The following is a 20145-nucleotide window of genomic DNA, read 5'->3' as shown; positions in this document are numbered from 1 at the left end:
AGAAGAGCACCAACTGTGTTCAAGGAATAAGGGGAGGCCATGCAGAGGAAGGGAGAGCAGTATCCGGTGCCAGCTCACGCTGGACATGACAGCATGGTGAAGATTCTGTATTTTACTTTGAGTGGGATGGGAAGCCAACAGAAGATTGTGAACAAGAAATTAATACATGTAAGACACTTCAAACACTGTGCACAGTAAGTACTGAAAATTCTAGCTTTTGTTTTTACTTTTCTTGACTCTAAAGGTAACTAACCTCCATTCTGCATTATGAGAATGATAATTTTTAGCCTAAAATATGGTACAAAGGATAGAAGTCCTGATCTGACAGATCAGATTTGTGGTTACCAGTGGCCAGGGGTGAGGGGAGGAGAAATTGGAGGAAGATGGTCAAAAGGTACAAACTTCCAGTTACAAGATAAATAAGCACTAGGGATGTAATGTACCACATGATCAACATAATGAGCACTGCTGTGTGTTATAGATGAAAGTTGTTAAGAGAGTAAAGCCTACAAGTTCTCATCACAAGGAGAAAATTTTTTTCTATTTCTTTAATTTTGTATTCATATGAGATGTTTACTAAACATATTGTGATAATCACTTCACCATGTAAGTAAATCAAATCATTATGCTATGTATCTTAAGCTTATCTGTATAAGTGCTGTATGTCACTTATATCTCAATAAAACTGGAAGAAAAAACCTCATTAATATTGAAAAATCCTGATCTTACAAACTTTAGGTCCAATTTTAACATCCTACATTTACAGAGAGGATTGATGATTAGAAAATTACCTCATGTCCAAGACTAGGTTCTTTTCATCTGCTGCTTGGCAATTTATTTTCTTTCTTTCTTTTTTAAAATTTATTTATTTAGTTTTGGTTGCGTTGGGTCTTTGTTGCTGCGCACGGGCTTTCTCTAGTTGCAGCGAGCGGGGGCCACTCTTCGTGGCAGTGTATGGGCTTCTCATTGCAATGGCTTCTCTTCTTGCGGAGCACGGGCTCTAGGGGTGTGCGCTTCAGTAGTTGTGGCATGTGGGCTCAGTAGTTGTGGCTCGTGGGCTCTAGAGCGCAGGCTCAGTAGTTGTGGCGCACGGGCTTAGTTGTTCCGCAGCATGTGGAATCTTCCCAGATCAGGGATTGAACCCATGTCCCCTGCATTGGCAGGTGAATTCTTTTTTTTTTTTCATAAAGCAGAAAAATCATTCTTATTTTTATGCAAATACAGCATATTATAACTCTCCATTCTACACCGTATTTTTCTTACTTATTGATGTGTCTTAGAGTCCTTCCCTATTAGCACCTTTTTTTTTTATATACAGCAGGTTGTTATTAGTCATCCATTTTACACACATCAGTGTATACATGTCAATCCCAATCTCCCAATTCATCTCCCCACCCCCGCCGCTTTCCCCCCTTGGTGTCCATACGTTTGTTCTCTACATCAGTGTCTCTATTTATGCCCTGCAAACCGGTTCATCTGTACCATTTTTCTAGGTTGCACATATATGCGTTAATATATGATATTTGTTTTTCTCTTTCTGACTTACTTCACTCTGTATGACAGTCTCTATCTAGATCCATCCACGTCTCAACAAATGACCCAATTTCGTTCCTTTTTATGGCTAGTAATTTTCCATTGTATATATGTACCACATCTTCTTTATCCATTCGTTTGTCAATGGGCATTTAGGTTGCCTCCATGACCTGGCTATTGTAAATAGTGCTGCAATGAACACTGGGGTGCATGTGTCTTTTTGAATTGTGGTTTTCTCTGGGTGTATGCCCAGTAGTGGGATTGCTGGGTCATATGGTAGTTCTATTTTTGGTTTTTTAAGGAACATGCATGCTGTTCTCCATAGTGGCTGTATGAATTTACATTCCTAACAAAAGTGCAAGAGGGTTCCATTTTCTCCACACCCTCTCCAGCATTTGTTGTTTATAGATTTTCTGATGAAGACCATTCTAACTGGTGTGAGATGATACTCATTGTAGTTTTGATTTGCATTTCTCTAATAGTTAGTGATTTTGAGCAGCTTTTCATATACTTCTTGGCCATCTGTATGTCTTCTTTGGAGAAATGTCTATTTAGGTCTTTTGCCCATTTTTGGATTGGGTTGTTTGTTTTTTGAATATTGAGCTGCATGAGCTGTTTATATACTTTGGAAATTAATCCTTTGTCCATTGATTCGTTTGCAAATATTTTCTCCCATTCTGAAGGTTGTCTTTTCGTCTTGTTTATGGTTTCCTTTGCTGTGCAAAAGCTTTGAAGTTTCATTAGGTCCCATTTGTTTATTTTTGTTTTTATTTCCATTACTCTAGGAGGTGGATCAAAAAAGATCTTGCTGTGATTTATGTCAAAGAGTGTTCTTCCTATGTTTTCCTCTAAGAGTCTTATAGTGTCCGGTCTTACATTTAGGTCTCTAATCCATTTTCAGTTTCTTTTTGTGTATGGTGTTAGGGAGTGTTCTAATTTCATTCTTCTACATGTAGCTGTCCAGTTTTCCCAGCACCACTTATTGAAGAGACTGTCTTTTCTCCATTGTATATCCTTGCCTCCTTTGTCGTAGATTACTTGACCAAAGGTATGTGGTTTTACCTCTGGGCTTTCTATCTTGTTCCATTGATCTATGTTTCTGTTTTTGTGCCAATACCATATTGTCTTGATTACTGTAGCTTTGTACTATAGTCTGAAGTCAGGGAGTCTGATTCCTCCAGCTCTGTTTTTTTTTCCCTCAAGACTGCTTTGGCTATTTCGGGTCTTTTGTGTCCCCATACAAATTTTAAGTTTTTTTGTTCTATTTCTGTAAAAAATGTCATTGGTAATTTGATAGGGATTGCATTGAATCTGTAGATTGCTTTGGGTAGTATAGTCATTTTCACAATATTGATTCTTCCAATCCAAGAACATGGTATATCTCTCCATCTGTTGGTATCATCTTTAATTTCTTTCATCAGTGTCTTATAGTTTTCTGCATACAGGTCTTTTGTATCCCTAGGTAGGTTTATTCCTAGGTATTTTATTCTTTTGTTGCAATGGTAAATGGGAGTGTTTCCTTAATTTCTCTTTCAGATTTTTCATCATTAGTGTATAGGAATGCAAGATATTTCTGTGCATTAATTTTGTATCCTACAACTTTACCAAATTCATTGATTAGCTCTAGTAGTTTTCTGGTGGCATCTTTAGGATTCTCAATGTATAGTATCATGTCATCTGCAAACAGTGACAGTTTTACTTCTTCTTTTCCAATTTGTACTCCTTTTATTTCTTTTTCTTCTCTGATTGCTGTTTGCTAGGACTTCCAAAACTATGTTGAATAATAGTGGTGAGAGTGGACATCCTTGTCTTTTTCCTGATCTTAGAAGAAATGCTTTCAGTTTTTCACCATTGAGAATGATGTTTGCTGTGTGTTTGTCATATATGGACTTTATTATGTTGACATAGGTTCCCTCTATGCCCACCTTCTGGAGAGTTTTTATCATAAATGAGCGTTGAATTTTGTCAAAAGCTTTTTCTGCATCTATTGAGATGATCATATGGTTTTTATTCTTCAATTTGTTAATATGGTGTATCACATTGATTGATTTGCATATATTGAAGAATCCTTGCATCCCTGGGATAAATCCCACTTGATCATGGTGTATGATCCTTGTAACGTGTTGTTGGATTCTGTTTGCTAGTATTTTGTTGAGGATTTTGCATCTATATTTATCAGTGATATTGGTCTGTAATTTTCTTTTTTTGTAGTATCTTTGGTTTTGGTATCAGGGTGATGATGGCCTCATAGAATGAGTTTGGGAGTGTTCCTTCCTCTGCAATATTTTGGAGGAGTTTGAGAAGGATGGGTGTTAGCTCTTTTCTAATGTTAGCTTTTCTAATGTTAGCTTTTCTAATGTTAGCTCTTTTCTAAATTCACCTGTAAAGCCATCTGGTCCTGGGCTTTTGTTTGTTGGAAGATTTTTAATCACAGTTTCAAATTCATTACTTGTGATTGGTCTGTTCATATTTTCTATTTCATCCTGGTTCAGTCTTGGAAGCTTATACCTTTCTAAGAATTTGTCCATTTCTTCCATTTTATTGGCATAGAGCTGCTTGTAGTAGTCTCTTAAGATGCTTTGTATTTCTGCAGTGTCTGTTGTAACTTCTCCTTTTTCATTTCTAATTTTATTGATTTGAGTCCTCTCCCTCTTTTTCTTGATGAGTCTGGCTAATGTTTTATCAATTTTGTTTATCCTCTCAAAGAACCAGCTTTTAGTTTTATTGATCTTTGCTATTGTTTTCTTTGTTTCTATTTCATTTATTTCTGCTCTGATCTTTATGATTTCTTTCCTTCTGCTAACTTTGGGTTTTGTTTGTTCTTCTTTCTCTAGTTCCTTTAGGTGTAAGGTTAGATTATTTATATGAGAGTTTTGTTTCTTGAGGTAGGCTTGTATAGCTATATACTTCGCTCGTAGAACTGCTTTTGCTGTATCCCACTGGTATTGGATTGTCGTGTGTTGTCATTTGTATCTAGGTATTTTTTTATTTCCTCTTTGATTTCTTCAGTGATCTCTTGGTTATTTAGTAACGTATTGTTTAGCCTCCATGTGTTTGTGTTTTTTACATTTTTTCCCCTGTAATTCATTTCTAATCTCATAGCATTGTAGTCAGAAAAGATGCTTGATATGATTTCAATTTTCTCAGATTTACTGAGGCTTGATTTGTGACCCTAGATGTGATCTATCCTGGAGAATGTTCCATGCGCACTTGAGAAGAAAGTGTAATCTGCTGTTTTTGGATAGAATGTCCTATAAATATCAAGTAAATCTATCTGGTTTATTGTGTCATGTATAGCTTCCGTTTCCTTATTTATTTTCATTTCGGATGATCTGTCCATTGGTGTAAATGAGGTGTTAAAGTCCCCCACTATTATTGTGTTACTGTCGATTTCCTCTTTTACAGCTGTTAGCAGTTGTCTTATGTATTGAGGTGATCCTATGTTGGGTGCATATATATTTATAATTGTTATATCTTCTTCTTGGATTGATCCCTTGATCATTATGTAGTGTCCTTCCTTGTCTCTTGTAACATTCTTTACTTTAAAGTCTACTTTATCTGATATGAGTATTGCTACTCCAGCTTTCTTTTGATTTCCTTTTGCATGGAATATCTTTTTCCATCCCCTCACTTTCCATCTGAATGTGTCCCTAGGTCTGCAGTGGGTCTCTTGAAGACAGCATATATATGGGTCTTGTTTTTGTATCCATTCAGCAAGCCTGTGTCTTTTGGTTGGAGCATTTAATCCATTCATATTTAAGGTAATTATCAATATGTATGTTCCTATGACCATTTTCTTAATTGTTTTGGGTTTGGTTTTGTAGGTCCTTTTCTTCTCTTGTGTTTCCCACTTAGAGAAATTCCTTTAGCTTCTGTTGTAGAGCTGGTTTGGTGGTGCTGGATTCTCTTAGCTTTTGCTTGTCTGTAAAGCTTTTGATTTCTCCATCGAATCTGAATGAGATCCTTGCTGGGTAGAGTAATGTTGGTTGTAGGTTCTTCCCTTTCATCACTTTAAGTATATCATGCCACTCCCTTCTGGCTTGTAGTTTCTGCTGAGAAATCAGCTGTTAACCTTATGGGAGTTCCCTTGTATGTTATTTGTTGTTTTCCCCTTGCTGCTTTCAATAATTTTTCTTTGTCTTTAATTTTTGCCAATTTGATTACTATGTGTCTCGGCATGTTTCTCCTTGGGTTTATCCTGTATGGGACTCTCTGCACTTCCTGGACTTGGGTGGCTATTTCCTTTCCCATGTTAGGGAAGTTTTCGACTATAATCTCTTCAAATGTTTTCTTGGGTCCTTTCTCTCTCTCTTGTCCTTCTGGGACCCCTGTAATGCGAATGTTGTTGCATTTAATGTTGTCCCAGAGGTCTCTTAGGCTGTCTTCATTTCTTTTCGTTCTTTTTTCTTTAGTCTGTTCCACAGCAGTGAATTCCACCATTTTGTCTTGCAGGTCATTATCTATTCTTCTGCCTCAGTTATTCTGCTATTGATTCCTTCTAGTGCATTTTACATTTCAGTTATTGTATTGTTCATCTCTGTTTGTTCTTTAATTCTTGTAGGTCTTAAACATTTCTTGCATCTTCTCCATCTTTGCCTCCATTCTTTTTCGGAGGTCCTGGATCATCTTCACTATCAATATTCTGAATTCTTTTTCTGGAAGGTTTCCTATCTCCACTTCATTTAGTTGTTTTTCTGGGGTTTTATCTTGTTCTTTCATCTGGTACATAGCCCTCTGCCTTTTCATCTTGTCTATCTTTCTGTGAATGTGGTTTTTGTTCCACAGGCTGCAGGATTGTAGTTCTTCTTGCTTCTGCTCTCTTCCTTCTGGTGGATGAGTGTCTCTAAGAGACTTGTACAGGTTTCCTGATGGGAGAGACTGGTGGTGGGTAGAGCTGGCTGTTGCTCCAGTGGGCAGAGCTCAGTAAAACTTTAATCTGCTTGACTACTGATGGGTGGGGCTCGGTTCCCTTCCTGTTGGTTGTTTGGCCTCGGGCAACCCAACGCTGGAGCCTGCCTGGGCTCTTTGGTGGGGCTAATGGCGTACTCTGGGAGGGCTCCCGCCAAGGAGTACTTCCCAGAACTTCTGCTGCCAGTGTCCTTGTACTCTCGGTGAGCCACAGCCACCCCCTGCCTCTGCAGGAGACCCTCCAACACTAGCAGGTAGGTCTGGTTCAGTCTCCCCTGGGTTCACTGCTCCTTTCCCTGGGTCCCGATGCGCACACTACTTTGTGTGGGCAGGCAGATTCTTAACCACTGTGCCACCAGGGAAGTCTCCTTGGCAATTTATTTTCTAAAAAACTTCTTATTATGGACATTTTCAAACTTAATACAAATTAGATAGAATACCCAGTTTCAAGCAATTATCAATTAATGGCTAATGTTGTTTCTTCTGTATTACTATTTTCCTCCCCCTCCTCACACTGAATTACTTTACAGCAAATCCCAGACATATCTTTTCATCTGTGAACGCCTCAGTACATAGCTCTGAAAATAAAATCTTTCTGTTTTGCTTTACCATAAGATCCTTATCACACCTACAAATTTAATGGTAATTCCTTAAGATCATAAAAAATCCAGTCAGTCATCAGATTTTCCTGGTTATCTCGTTAATGCTTTTTAAAAATAGTTGATTTGTTTAAATTGGGATCCAGACATGCACGTTGCATTTGGGTGTTAGGTCTTGTAAATCTTTTAAAATCTGACTATTCGTCCTTCCTGTTTGTTTTCTTGTCATTTATTTGTGAAGAAACTTGGTCTTTTGTTCCTTAGTTGTCCCTCATTTTGGATTTTGCTGAATTCCTCCCCACGGAGTGGTGAATATGTTCCTCTTTCCCCTTGTTTTTCCTGTAAACTGGTAGTTGGCTCTAGAGGCATAACCAAGTTGGATTTTTTGGCAAGACTACCTCATGGGAGGTGCTGTGAACTTCCTGTTACACCCCATCAGGAGGTATGTCCTGCCTCGCTTTCTCTATCTCTTATATTTGGTAAAATACACATAACATCAAATTTACCCTTTTAGCCACATTGAAGTGTACAATTCAGTGGTATTTAGTACATTCACCATGTTGTGCTACTACCACCACTATCTAATTCTGGAACTTTTCCGTCACCTCAAAAAGAAACTCTGTACCCATTAAGTAGTCATTCCCCATCTCCCTCTCCCCAGCCCCTGGCAGCCATGAATCTACTTTTTGTCTCTCTGGATTTTTCATATAAATGGAATCATGTTAATACGTGGCCTTTTGTATCTGGCTTCTTTCCCTTAGTATAATGTTTTCAAGGCTCATGCATGTTTGTAGCACGTGTCAGTACTACATTCCTTTTTGAAAATAATTAATTAGTTTTTGGCTGTGTTGGGTCTTTGTTGCTGCGCGTGGGCTTTCTCTAGTTGTGGTGAGCGTGGGCTCCTCCTTGTTATGGTGCATGGGCTTCTCATTGCGGTGGCTTCTCTTGTTACGGAGCATGGGCTCTAGGTGCGCGGGCTTCAGTAGCTGTGGCACACAGGCTCAGCAGTTGCGGCTCACGGGCTCTAGAGCGCAGGCTCAGTAGTTGTGGCACACGGGCCTAGCTGCTCCGTGGCATGTGGGATCTTCCTGGACTAGGGCTTGAACCTGTGTCCCTTGCATTGGCAGGCAGATTCCTAACCACTGTGCCACCAGGGAAGTCCCCTGCATTCCTTTTTATGGCTAAATAATATTCCATTGTGTGGAATTTTATTTATCTATTCCTCAGTTGATAGACATTTGGGTTGTTTCCACCTTTTGACTTCTGTGAATAGTGATGCTGTGAACATACACGTACCATTTTGCTGGAACACCTGTTTTAATCCCTAGGAGTGCCTCTCTTTTTGTGGTGTTAGGACTCATCGGTGGGTTCGGTTGGCCTCAGCCTGATCCATATATGATAATGTTCCCTGTGGGCCTTTCATCTATTGATTTTAGCCACTATTGATGACCACTGCCTGTTCCAATAGGGTTCCAATAGCACGCTTCTCATAGAGGTCGAGGTGGTCTAACCATTTCACTTTCAGTTAACATTAAAGCAGCACTGTTCTGGGCAACAAAGTTCATGCATTCCTATGAGGGGAAGAAAATGGGGGGCAGGGGGGCTGGTGACCAAAAAGTGTGAGAAAAGCTGCATATGATGGATGCCCTTGCTGCAGACTGCAGTGCTCACTCACATGCTAAGGCCCCTGGGAAGCTGTGTAGTCAAAAAGCCTGTTTAACTTTAACTCTGTATTTCCCAAGTTTATTTGACTATGAATATTTTTTTCTCTATACTTATTCTAATTATCCATTGCAACATGCTTTGGAGAATATTGTTTTAGTGTCTAGGTTACTTAAAATACTACTAATTAATTTATACCTATGTGTTTCTTAGCTGTTTGGAACTGACCTGACAGTCCCCAGAATCTTCTATTATCACTTAGTGGCCATAAGTGAACCATATTCTTGCAAAATCCCTGGACAGCAGGGTTGGCAATATTTCTGGCAAAGCTTCACCTGGAAACTCTGAATTGAGATTATGTCCTTGGGAATGAATGCTTGAGTCAAAGAAGCAAATATCAATTTCACCCATCACCTCCATCTTAAGTGTTTGATGGACACCTGTGATAAACCTTAGAGAAGCACCATACTGATGTGTAAGCCAGAGCTGCTTATCATTCCTCTCTGCTCTTCATTGCTTTACTCGGCACGGCCCCCAAACCATGCCGAGGTCCCCCTTCATGTTTCCCTGGGTCACACTGCTGGGGGCTCTGTCCCACCACCCACACGTCAGCGTGGTTAGATAATGCTAAACACTGAGGTCACGTGGAGAGAGGGTCTAGCAGACTCCTTGGTTGACTTTCTAAGGTCAGGGATTTGACAGAACTCCTTTCCCGTGGTCACTTAAATGCATTTCACTTACTAGTTTGTTTTTAAAAGTTTTTAACCGGTCAAGCAGCCATGCAAAATGCTGTGATCTGCACCTTTGAGGCCAGAAGAATGGCACAAAGGTGGTGCCTGCCCTCACCATTTAGGTGGGCTCAGCAGGGTAGCAGGGGCTTGTGGGGAGTGGGAGGAGCTGGTAGGAGGAAGAGTAGTGAGCAATCCAGTGCGGGGAAAGTGGAAACCCTGGGCCATTTCACTGTTAGAGAGAGGACCCAGCTCTGTGAAGTGTGTGCTGTAACTGGGGCTTCTAGGTAGAGGCGGTAATGAAGGTCAGCCGGAGTATAGCGTGGTTCCAGGTCAGAGATTTGCTGGGGATACAGGGGAAGGGGCCTGGCCAGAGTTGGGCAGGGTGCCGGGACACTGGAAGTCATCTGCCTTGGTCCTGAGGGGCTCAGGAGTTAAGCAGGGCCAAGTATGCTTGCGGGAGGCCTCACTGGCCTAACCTAAAAATTAACTTATACAACCTAACATCCAGCATCCTAGGACAGGCTGGCATTGAGAGGCAGGATAATGGAGTGGTTGAGAGCACAGATGTCGGTGCCAGACTTCCAGGGTTCAAATCCTAGCTCTGCTGCTCACTAGCTGTGTGACCTTGGGCAAGTCACTCCACCTCTCTGTGCCCCTGTCTTCCCAGGGAGGAATAAAAGTAAGACCTACCTTATAGGGTTGTTTATGAAGATTAAAGGAGCTAAGATATGCAAAAGCACTTAGAACCATGCCTGGCGCCTAGTACAGTGCTGCGATTTACCTGTTATGATTAAACGGTGGGCTTAGAGGACAGATCCGTGAGCTGCTGGGCACTGAGAGCTGCTGGGGTGCTGGGTAAGTAGTGGGGAGGAGGGGGCTCCAGGGCAGGTGGGCAGGAGCAAAGGAGAGAGGGAAGGGACTCTGCCTGTGGGCAAGCCAGGGAGGGGAGAGCTGGATCTTGAACTCACCAGACACCCCACCGTTTTTGGAACAGGGAAGCTTGCAGAGCCCTGTTCCGTGCCAATAGGCCCAGATCACAGTTTGCTCCTGTCTCCCTAGGAAAAAGGGGGTCATGGCCATGTTCACATCCCTGTCCCTAGGTTACCTGAGTTCCCCTCCTGGCCTCCTTCTCCAGTGGTTCCCATGTGTCTCTCATCTGTTCTCTTTAGAACAGTCACAAAAGTTTCAACTGAACTTAGTATCAGGTTATAATTCTTTTTCCTGATGACTCAGCTTGCTTTTCCTTTTTATTTTCTGCATGAGAAAAGGGAAAACCTTCCCTAGAATCACTGAACACAGCCTTCCTTTCTCTTGATAATAGCCTGGTGAAGGTGGGGAGGGGGTAGTGCGCGGAAACTGCCAGGCAAGTAGAGCTGACTGTCCACACGTCAGTGTCCAGAGGCTTCCGTGTCCCCGTGTCCCCTGCTACCTGGCCTGTCGGCACTGGCTCCAGGGGGCTCTGCATGCTCACTGGCCCAGCTTTCAGAACCAGGTCCCCAACAGCCAGCCTGGTGGGGGGCTCCAGCTCCATCCCCCCATGGTGACGTGGGATCTGTTTCATCTCAGTATATAATTAGCTAACACTAGACCAAGTCACTGCTTTTAACAGCCCTTTTGCCTCCTGATCTTACCCACTCCCATTTTTGTTTTGGAAGGATCTTCCTTTCCACTTCAGGGTCCAGAAATATACATTTGGTTTTGTTTAAACATTGTTTTCTAAGAATATCTATGCGACCGCCTTACTCTCTAACTTTGCCAGCACCCTCCTGCCTCTGTTTCTTACCTGTGCCATTTCCTCTCTAGGTCATGTCCTCAGCCTTGTGTTTGGGCATGAAAGCATCCTGGACGTTGGGCATCTAGGTCTTCTCTCAGCACCACCTCTGGACCAGTTCGGTGGACCCCAGCCCTTGGTTCAGACCTTTCTGTTTTGGGGTCACACGGCAGCTTGGTGTGTTAAGGGCAAACCTCACTGGCATCTAGGTTTCCCCATACATTGCTTTGATGTTCCCTCGTCAGCAGCAGCCTCAGTCTCTGCGTCACACTGAGAGCCAGCCCCTATTTCATAATCATTAACTTTCAAAAGTAGGTCCCTATTTGGCACTGCCCACTCAGCACGAGGTGCTAACGTCTGCACTATTCACTGCTAAGTTCTTTGTGCGTCTGAGTCAGCTCCTTACTTCCCCTACTCCGTCTCTAAAGGTGGCCTCTGCTTCTTTTCCTGGCTTCACACTCTGGGTGAGGAGAAAGGTAGTGAGATGCTCCTAAGACCAAAGTCATGATTGCTCCCCTTTCCTGAGGGTCTCCAGACACAGGTTCAGGGGCACGTGTAGGTAGTGTAGGTTTGTATGTTCTGAGGGGAGAAGTGATTCCACAACAGAAAGAAGTGGCCTCACAAGAATGAAAGGACAACTTCAAACGTGCTGTCAGTAACTCATCAAATGACAGCGATGAAGTAACCCTTCAGGTCACGCCTGGCAGCCAACTGATCCTGGGCAGGGGAAACCAATGGCCAAAGAAAGGAGGAAGCACACCTGAGCCAACCTGCTCACAAGCTGCAATATGTAAACGTGGGTACAAAGCGGTTACTTAATTCCTGCACCTGTTCTGACTCAGCACACGCTTGAAGTACCTTTTTTTTTAATTGTAACATCTTTATTGGAGTATTATTGGTGTACAATGTTGTGTTAGTTTCTGCTGTATGATGAAGTGAATCAGCTATACGTATACACACTTGAAGTATTGGGCCAGGATTTGACAGGATGCCAGTGCTGGCAGCACACGCAGAAAATTTCATGGTGACACCACCCAGATGGTGCCAGGAAAGGGACACAGAGCCCAGTGGGCTCTGCCTGCAGCTCTGGAGGAGAAGCCTTCCTCCTGCCTGCAGGGAAGACTTGGGCTGATGCCTGGCTCCCCTGGAGTAGCCTGCAAAATAAACTAGCATGGACCTGACATTTAAAAATTCGTCAGCTGTAGATTTTCAAAGTGTATCAATGGGGTTTGGGTTTCATGATTGCTGCTAAAAAAATGTGAGCAACTCTCATGACTATATTCAATTTTCACTGATTTAATTACTGCTAAGAAAAGAAACTGCCAGATGGAAAAGACATCGGCATCACATTTCTCACGGTGTTCAAGTTGGCATCAGCATTGATCAAAACCTTGCAGTGGCCTCTCGTTTCCATTCGTGGTTTTAAAGTGACTGTACTTAGCTGACTTATTTGTGATCCCCTCTTCATTACTGTGTCTTGGACAGTATCAAAACAGACCTGCCTGGGGCTTCCCCGGTGGCTCAGTGGTTGAGAGTCCGCCTGCCGATGCAGGGGACACGGGTTCGTGCCCCGGTCCGGGAAGATCCCACATGCCGCGGAGTGGCTGGGCCCGTGAGCCATGGCTGCTGAGCCTGCGCGTCCGGAGCCTGTGCTCCGCAACGGGAGACGCCACAACAGTGAGAGGCCCGCGTACCACACACACACACAAAAGACCTGCCTGTGGCTGTTTATATAAATCTTTTAAGTTCAGTATCTTGTGAGCTTCCAGAACTTTTGTTGGCAGAATATGGTAGTGCTTTATAAATGCATGTGGGAGAAAACCTTGAAAAGATGGTAGACTCGTTTATAGAAGAGGTAGCAAACACTGACCTTTCTGGAACATAGAAAAAAAAATATATGCATCTGCTTTAAGCAGCTTTTTATTAGTGAAATGCATGGCTTACGTTATAAGTAGTAAAACCTAAGCCTTGGCAGCAGTTTTAATTCTCCAAGGAGCACAGATTATGTTCAAAGGGCTAAGATGGTTCATGGTAAGATCAGAATGGGTTACGGAACAATTAGAGAGAAAATTCAACTCAAAATAAATGTCGACCGAGTGGTTCTAGGACTGAGCATTTTTACTGGCGGGTGAGGTGTCTAACATTTGGATGCATTTGAATTATCGTCAGAGAGTGAGAGAGGACCTTAGCTGTCATCTTCTCTCTTTTCCCCAGCCTCCAGTCCTGGAACCTCTGACAGCCGATATGGTTGACCTTGCCCAGGACCTCACAGGCAGCCTACCTCGTGGATGCTTGCCCAGATCTAAGCTCACACGGTTTCCCTGTGGCCTCCAAATACCCAGCTTCCTCTCTGAATGGCCCACAGCGAATGCATGTCTGTAAGACAGGTTTGCTAATACCTGAAGTTAGGTCTCAGGTGTCTTCCAACTTGGCTTTTCCTTTTTCAGGCTGATTCTGTGGATCTGCATCCTTCGTGAGGTGGCTCACTTAACCAAAGAGAATGAACTTCCTGGAGAGAAGAGAAGAGTGCTTCAGCCAAGCAAAGCTTGTGTAGCTGTGCTTCTAAACCAGACTGTCCAAAAAGCCCATGAGCATTTTCTAGACCAGCATCCCATCTCATTCAGCCTTTCCTCCCTTTCAGAGTTTCCAGAACTTTCACCATCCTGGAGGTCCAGCACTAGCTGGTATCAGTTAACCAATGGTCTTAAAAGAGATAATAATATTCCATTGTATATATACATATATACACACAGCATTTTGTCCATCTGTTCGTCCATTGATGCATGCTTGGATTGCTTCCACCTTTGACTCTTGTGAATAATGCTGCTATGAACATGGCTGTACAAATATTTGCTCAAGTCCCTGCTTTCATTTCCGTGGGGTATATACCCAGAAGTGGAATTGCTGGATCATATGGTAATCCCATGTTTTGAGGAACTGTTATGCTGTTTTCCACAGGAACTGCACATGATCATTTTTTTTTTTACTGCATATGCTATAGTATAATTATAACAATTTATTAGATATTGCCAAACTTTTTTCTAAAATTATATATATATATACACACACACACACCCCTACCAGCAGTGACCCAAATCTTTGCCAACACTATTATCAGATTTCTTAATTTTGGCAAATTTAATGGTTTTAAAATGATTATTTTATCATGGTCTTAATTTTTATTTCCCTAATTACCACTGCAATTACTCATTTTACATGTTTGTAAGTTTCGTTTTTCATATGGAAGTCATTAATCCATTAAGAATTAATTTTGGGGGCTTCCCTGGTGGTGCAGTGGTTGAGAGTCCGCCTGCCGATGCAGGGGACACGGGTTCGTGCCCCGGTCCGGGAAGATCCCACATGCCGCAGAGCGGCTGGGCCCGTGAGCCATGGCCACTGAGCCTGTGCGTCCAGAGCCTGTGCTCCGCAACGGGAGGGGCCACAACAGTGAGAGGCCCGCGTATCGCAAAAAAAAAAGAAAAAAAAAAAAGAATTAATTGTTGTGTACGGTGTATGATAGAAATCTAATTTTACTCTTTTTTTTTGATTTATTTATTTATTTTTGGCTGTATTGGGTCTTTGTTGCTGTGCACAGGCTTTCTCTAGTTGCAGTGAGCAGGGGCTACTCTTCATTGCGGTGTGCAGGCTTCTTATTGTGGTGGTTTCTCTTGTTGCGGAGCACGGGCTTTAGGCATGTGGGCTTTAGTAGTTGTGGCTCTTGGGCTCAGTAGTTGTGGCGCACAGGCTTAGCTGCTTTGTGGCGTGATCTTCCCGGACCAGGGCTCGAACCCATGTCCCCTGCATTGGTAGGCGGATTCTTAACCACTGCGCCACCAGGGGAGCCCTTCACTCCTTTTTATGTGGATAACCAAGTGTCCTGGCTCCATCCTTTTCCCATAGCCACCATCTCATATGTCAAGTTTCCATATATGGTTGGTCTGCCTCTGAGCTGTTTGTTCATTTGGTTACTTTGTCAACCTACGTTAATGGCATCTGTTCTCTTTATCAGGAGGGGACAATGAGGTATTGAGAGAGACTGATCCTGGGTTAACTGGGCACTTACTGTCCGGCATTGTAATTGCACCTGGCTATGGACGAGGCGGTTGGAATTGGCCTGCTAGTTGAATAAAGTCCATGCACTCATGGAGCTCAAAGATACACATATTTAAATCCCAATGATGTAACGTGGTAAGTGTGGTAATAGAGGAATAGCTGACATGATATAAGAAAAAAACAGCAAAGAAACAACTAGTATTTGGGTGTCCAAGAAGGTAACGGGGGGGGGTGACCATTTCAAATGAGCTGAGGTCTAGAGGTACACAAATTTAATATCAAATCCCAGTGCTCCTACTTACTAGCTGTGTGACCCTGAAAAATTCTCAAGACATCGTTGAGCCTCAACTTCCTGTCTATTCAACAGAGGTAATAATAATACTTACCTCAGAAGGTTGCTGGGAACATTAAAACAAACCATATATCAGGAGCACTTAGCCCAGGGCCTGACACAGTGGAAGTACTCAATAAATGTACACCTATCGATTCATTCATCCAATAATATTAACTGAGTACCTACTATGTGCCAGGCATGGTAATAGGCTATAAGTACAAGTGTGAGAAGGCAAATGGTCTTTGCTCTCATGTAGCTTTTGGTCAACCAGGATACACATATGCTTATAAAATATTCACACAAATATATCATTACAGATTTGATGAGTGCTATAAAGGGAAATTATAGCATGCTAGGACAGAACAGAAGAGGGAAACCTGATTTATGATGAGTGTTTTTATTATCACTACACATTTCTGAGCTGGGACTTGAAGGGTGGATAGGAGTTTATGAGCACAGCAAGCAGGGATGGCCATTCCAGGCAGACTAGACTTCAGAGGAAAAGGCATGAGATGCAAAAGCTTTTCTCTAGGTCAGGGGCAAGTGTCCCCTCACTCAGGACCCCCCTCACTGCCCAAAGACTTAGAGGGATTCCTCATGTCCACCTTTTCCAGGGAACAGGCAGGAGAAGTTGAGTGCCTGTGGCCCCCAAACATGTCTGGTGGCTCAGTGAACTCTGATCTTTTGTCAGTGTGATAAACTGTTCTCAATCCACTGACCAGCTCCTTGGTAATACTGGGTTGAAGATAAATGGTGAAAATGGCTTAGATGAGCTGGATTACAGTGAAGTCCTTTTGATGTTAATGTTGGTCAAAAATGTATTTAGGACTGACCTCAGTTTGGCACTCCAAAGCTCAAAGATAAAAAGAAGTGCTCAGAGAAAAGAAAGTAAAGTGATTAAAAGATTTTCCAAGACGTATGTGAAGTATTCTTACAAGCTAACGGTGCATACTGTTTGCCATTTAGAGCAGATGGGACAAAGAGTTATATTTGCAAGAAGGGAAATACAGATGCTTGTGAGGAGGTTTTCTGGAACAAGTACAATTCAGTAGTTCTCAAATTGCAGTGTATATCAGAGTCCCTCCAGGAGCCTGTTAAAAATTTAGACTCCCTCTGCAGTGATGGCCATTGTCAATGTGCTCAGGAGTCTGCATGGGTTCTCTCCCAGCTGGAGAGCCCTGGCTCCGCCCACTCCACACCACAGCTTAGCGCTAGGTCTGGGGCAGACGCGTCCTGGGAGAAGTTTGCCACAGAGGCAGCCCAGATCCCAGGAGGCAGCACAGCCACCTCAGTTCCTGCAGCCACTATGCCCCGACCCCCAGCCCCAGGCTACTCCACACCAGAGCCTTGCACTAGATCTGGGACAAACACAACAGAGAAAGGGTTGGGCAGCTTCTGAGCAGAACTGAAGCTGCCTGTGTGGGCAGTGCATAGGTCCTTACTTGCTTCAGCATCACCTCCTTTGAGGCAGGGCTCACACTCACAGGCAATGGATCCTACTGAACCCAACCCTCAGGCTTCTAATCCAACAACTGGGGGGGGGGGGCAGACCCCACCCCTGCCAGGGTGGCAAGAGAGGAAGCCCCATCTCATATCCTGCACAGGCTCTAGATACTACAACACGTACCACACCCCCTGTCCAGGGGATAACAGCCAGCACACCCTGAGGAAAGACGTGACTGGTGTCCATACTGAAACCAGCCCTTGCATGAAAACGCGGGACATACGTAGTCTACACAGGGATGTTCTCACATAAAAACACCCTTTCAAGACCACAGCAGATAACTGTTTCTCTTAAATTCATAGAGACAGAGAAAGTTAAGTAAAATGAAAAGGCAGAGGAACTACACCCAATCAAAAGAACAAGAGAAATCCTCTGAAAGAACAAATTATGAAACAGAGCTCATCTGTCTACTAGACCCCAAGTTCAAAAAGGTGGTAATAAAAATGCTAACCGAACTAAGAAAGATTATCAATAGAAACACAGATCACTGTAACAGGAACTAGAGACTATAAACATGAACCAATAAAAAATAGACAATTCCATTGCTGAGATAAAAACCAATCTAGAAGCAATGAATAGCAGACTAAATGACACAGAAGAATGAATAAGTGATCTGGAAGATAGGATAATGCAAATCACCCAATCAGAACAGCAGACAGAAAGACAAATGAAAAAAAAAAGAAAGAAAGCAACATATAAGATCTATGGGATAATATAAAACATGCCAACCTATGCATAATAGGGGTTCCAGAAGGAGAAGAGAGAGGGAAGGGGATCAAAAAATGTATTTGAAGAAATTATGGCTGAAAACTCCTCAAACCTAAAGAAGGAAACAGATATCCAGGTACAGGAAGCACAGAGAGTCCCAAACAAGATGAACCCAAAAAGACCAAGACACATTATAATTAAAATGGCAAATGTTAAAGAGAGGATTCTAAAGACAGCAAGAGAAAAACAAAGAGTCAGTTACAAGGGAAGCCCCATAAGGCTATCAGCTGATTTCTCTGCAGAAACTTTGCAGGCCAGAAGGGAGTGGCATGATATATTCAAAAAACCTGCAACCTAGGATATTCTAGCCATCAAGATTAGCATTTAGAATAGAAGGAGAGGTAAAGAGTTTCTCAGACAAGCAAAAACTAAAAGAATTCAGCTATACTAAATCTACACTAAAAGAAATATTGAAGGGTCTTCTCTAAATAGGAAAGAAGGGCATCCGGCTGCAAGATTGGCCTGTCCATCCTCAACAGCAACCTGGACAGTTTAGGGGCCGATTACCCGCACCTGGATGCATTTTGTTCCCAACATCACCTCTGGTCACCCTGTGGTAGAAAGCCTCCTAAAGCAGCTAGGCCAGGACCCTTTCTTTCTTTCTTTTTTTTTTTTTTTTTTTTTGCGGTACGCGGGCCTCTCATTGTTGTGGCCCCTCCCGTTGCGGAGCACAGGCTCTGGACGTGCAGGCTCAGCGGCCATGGCTCACGGGCCCAGCCGCTCTGTGGCATGTGGGATCTTCCCGGACCGGGGCACGAACCCGTGTCCCCTGCGTTGGCAGGCGGACTCTCAACCACTGCGCCACCAGGGAAGCCCAGGACCCTTTCTTTGACATGCACATGATGGTGCCCAGGCCGGAACAGTGGGTAAAACCAATGGCTGTAGCAGGAGCCAATCAATATACTTTTCATCTCGAGGCTACTGAGAACCTGGCGGCTTTGATCAAAGACATTCGGGAGAATGGAATGAAGGTTGGCCTTGCTATCAAACCAGGAACTACAGTTGAGTATTTGGCACCATGGGCTCATCAGATAGATATGGCCTTGGTTATGACACTGGAAGCTGGGTTTGGAGGGCAGAAATTCATGGAAGATATGATGCCAAAGGTTCACTAGTTGAGGACCCAGTTCCCGTCTTTGGACATTGAGGTTGATGGTGGAGTAGGTCCTGACACCATCCATAAATGCACAGAGGCAGGAGCTAACGTGATTGTATCTGGCAGTGTCATTATGAGGAGTGAAGACCCCAGATCTGTGATCAACCTGTCAAGAAATGTTTGCTTAGAAGCTGCTCAGAAACGTTCTCTCGATCAATGGAACCACAAGGAGTCCAGTGTTTCTGCTTACGAGATCTAGTTTTTACTGGAAAACAAGAATATTACCTACCAAATCATACCACAGTTCAGGCAGTGCTGCTTTTCTGAGCAATTATTCATTCCAGTGACTAAAATCCATTTTGCAGAATGTTCCAAGAGGTTAGAAATTGGTGTGTATTACATTTTCAGTGATGCAATTTAAAGATTAGTGTGGTAAAATACCATTTTTACTGGGAGACTTGATTTTTATAAAGAGTAAAAATATGGCTATATCAAGGTTATGAACAGAAATGTGTCTTAATGCCTAAGAAAGGCATATTAGCTACTATGAAAAAAATTTTTTTTCTGAATTTCTAAAAAGAATTTTCTTTGCTTCTTGGCTTTTCTGAAAGCAAAGGAAGTCCAGTTTTTCCTGTTTCATGTCATTTTTGACTTGTGTATGTGCATGATAACTAAGTTGGGATCTGGCTGGGATGGCTCTTCTAGCTTCAAAAACATCTATTTTTTACTTTGCACCTTATATTTGATACATTAAAAAAACAATGTATTATGAAGTCCAGGGATTTTCAGGTGGTCTGTTGTAAAACGCACGCACAAGTTTTATCAGGGTGTTTTCTTTGTTAGCTTTGCTCTAGGGGCAGGTTATTCAGTGGTTCTTCCCCCAACCCCCACCCACCCTCCACCAACCCCATTTCCCCTTTTTCTTAATCACACCCGCTATTCTTAAGTACATAAGATGTTTTGCTAGCTCTATGCTAAAAGGAAAGGAAGGCCTCTATTTGGAAGTAATATTAAATTGAATCCTGACTCTCTTCCCCTTTCTATTTGTTTGACCTTAGCAAACCAATCCAACCAACCTCTCTGAGCTGATTATTAACTGATTTATATATTGAATATAATCATAACAACAGTGGGGGGTTGTGTTGAGGATTAAGAGATACTATTAATTATATATGTAAAGCTTCCA

The 20145-nt window shown here is 42.7% G+C and overlaps 1 pseudogene across 1 annotated transcript; it reads left to right on the top strand.

Annotated features, from left to right (window-relative positions):
• The first annotated feature begins 39 nt into the window (after nt 1-39).
• On the top strand, nt 40-19218 carry LOC309966622 (ribulose-phosphate 3-epimerase-like; annotated as a pseudogene). Its single transcript has 3 exons — nt 40-168; nt 18296-18444; nt 18677-19218. The product of its transcript is annotated as a ribulose-phosphate 3-epimerase-like (transcript).
• Nucleotides 19219-20145: the final 927 nt, after the last annotated feature.

This window comes from Leucopleurus acutus (assembly GCF_964270905.1).
Source record: "Leucopleurus acutus genome assembly, chromosome: 9".
Taxonomy (NCBI): Eukaryota; Metazoa; Chordata; class Mammalia; order Artiodactyla; family Delphinidae; genus Leucopleurus; species Leucopleurus acutus.
The sequence above is the reverse complement of the archived record's forward strand: the minus strand, read 5'-3'. Positions and strand labels throughout refer to the sequence as shown.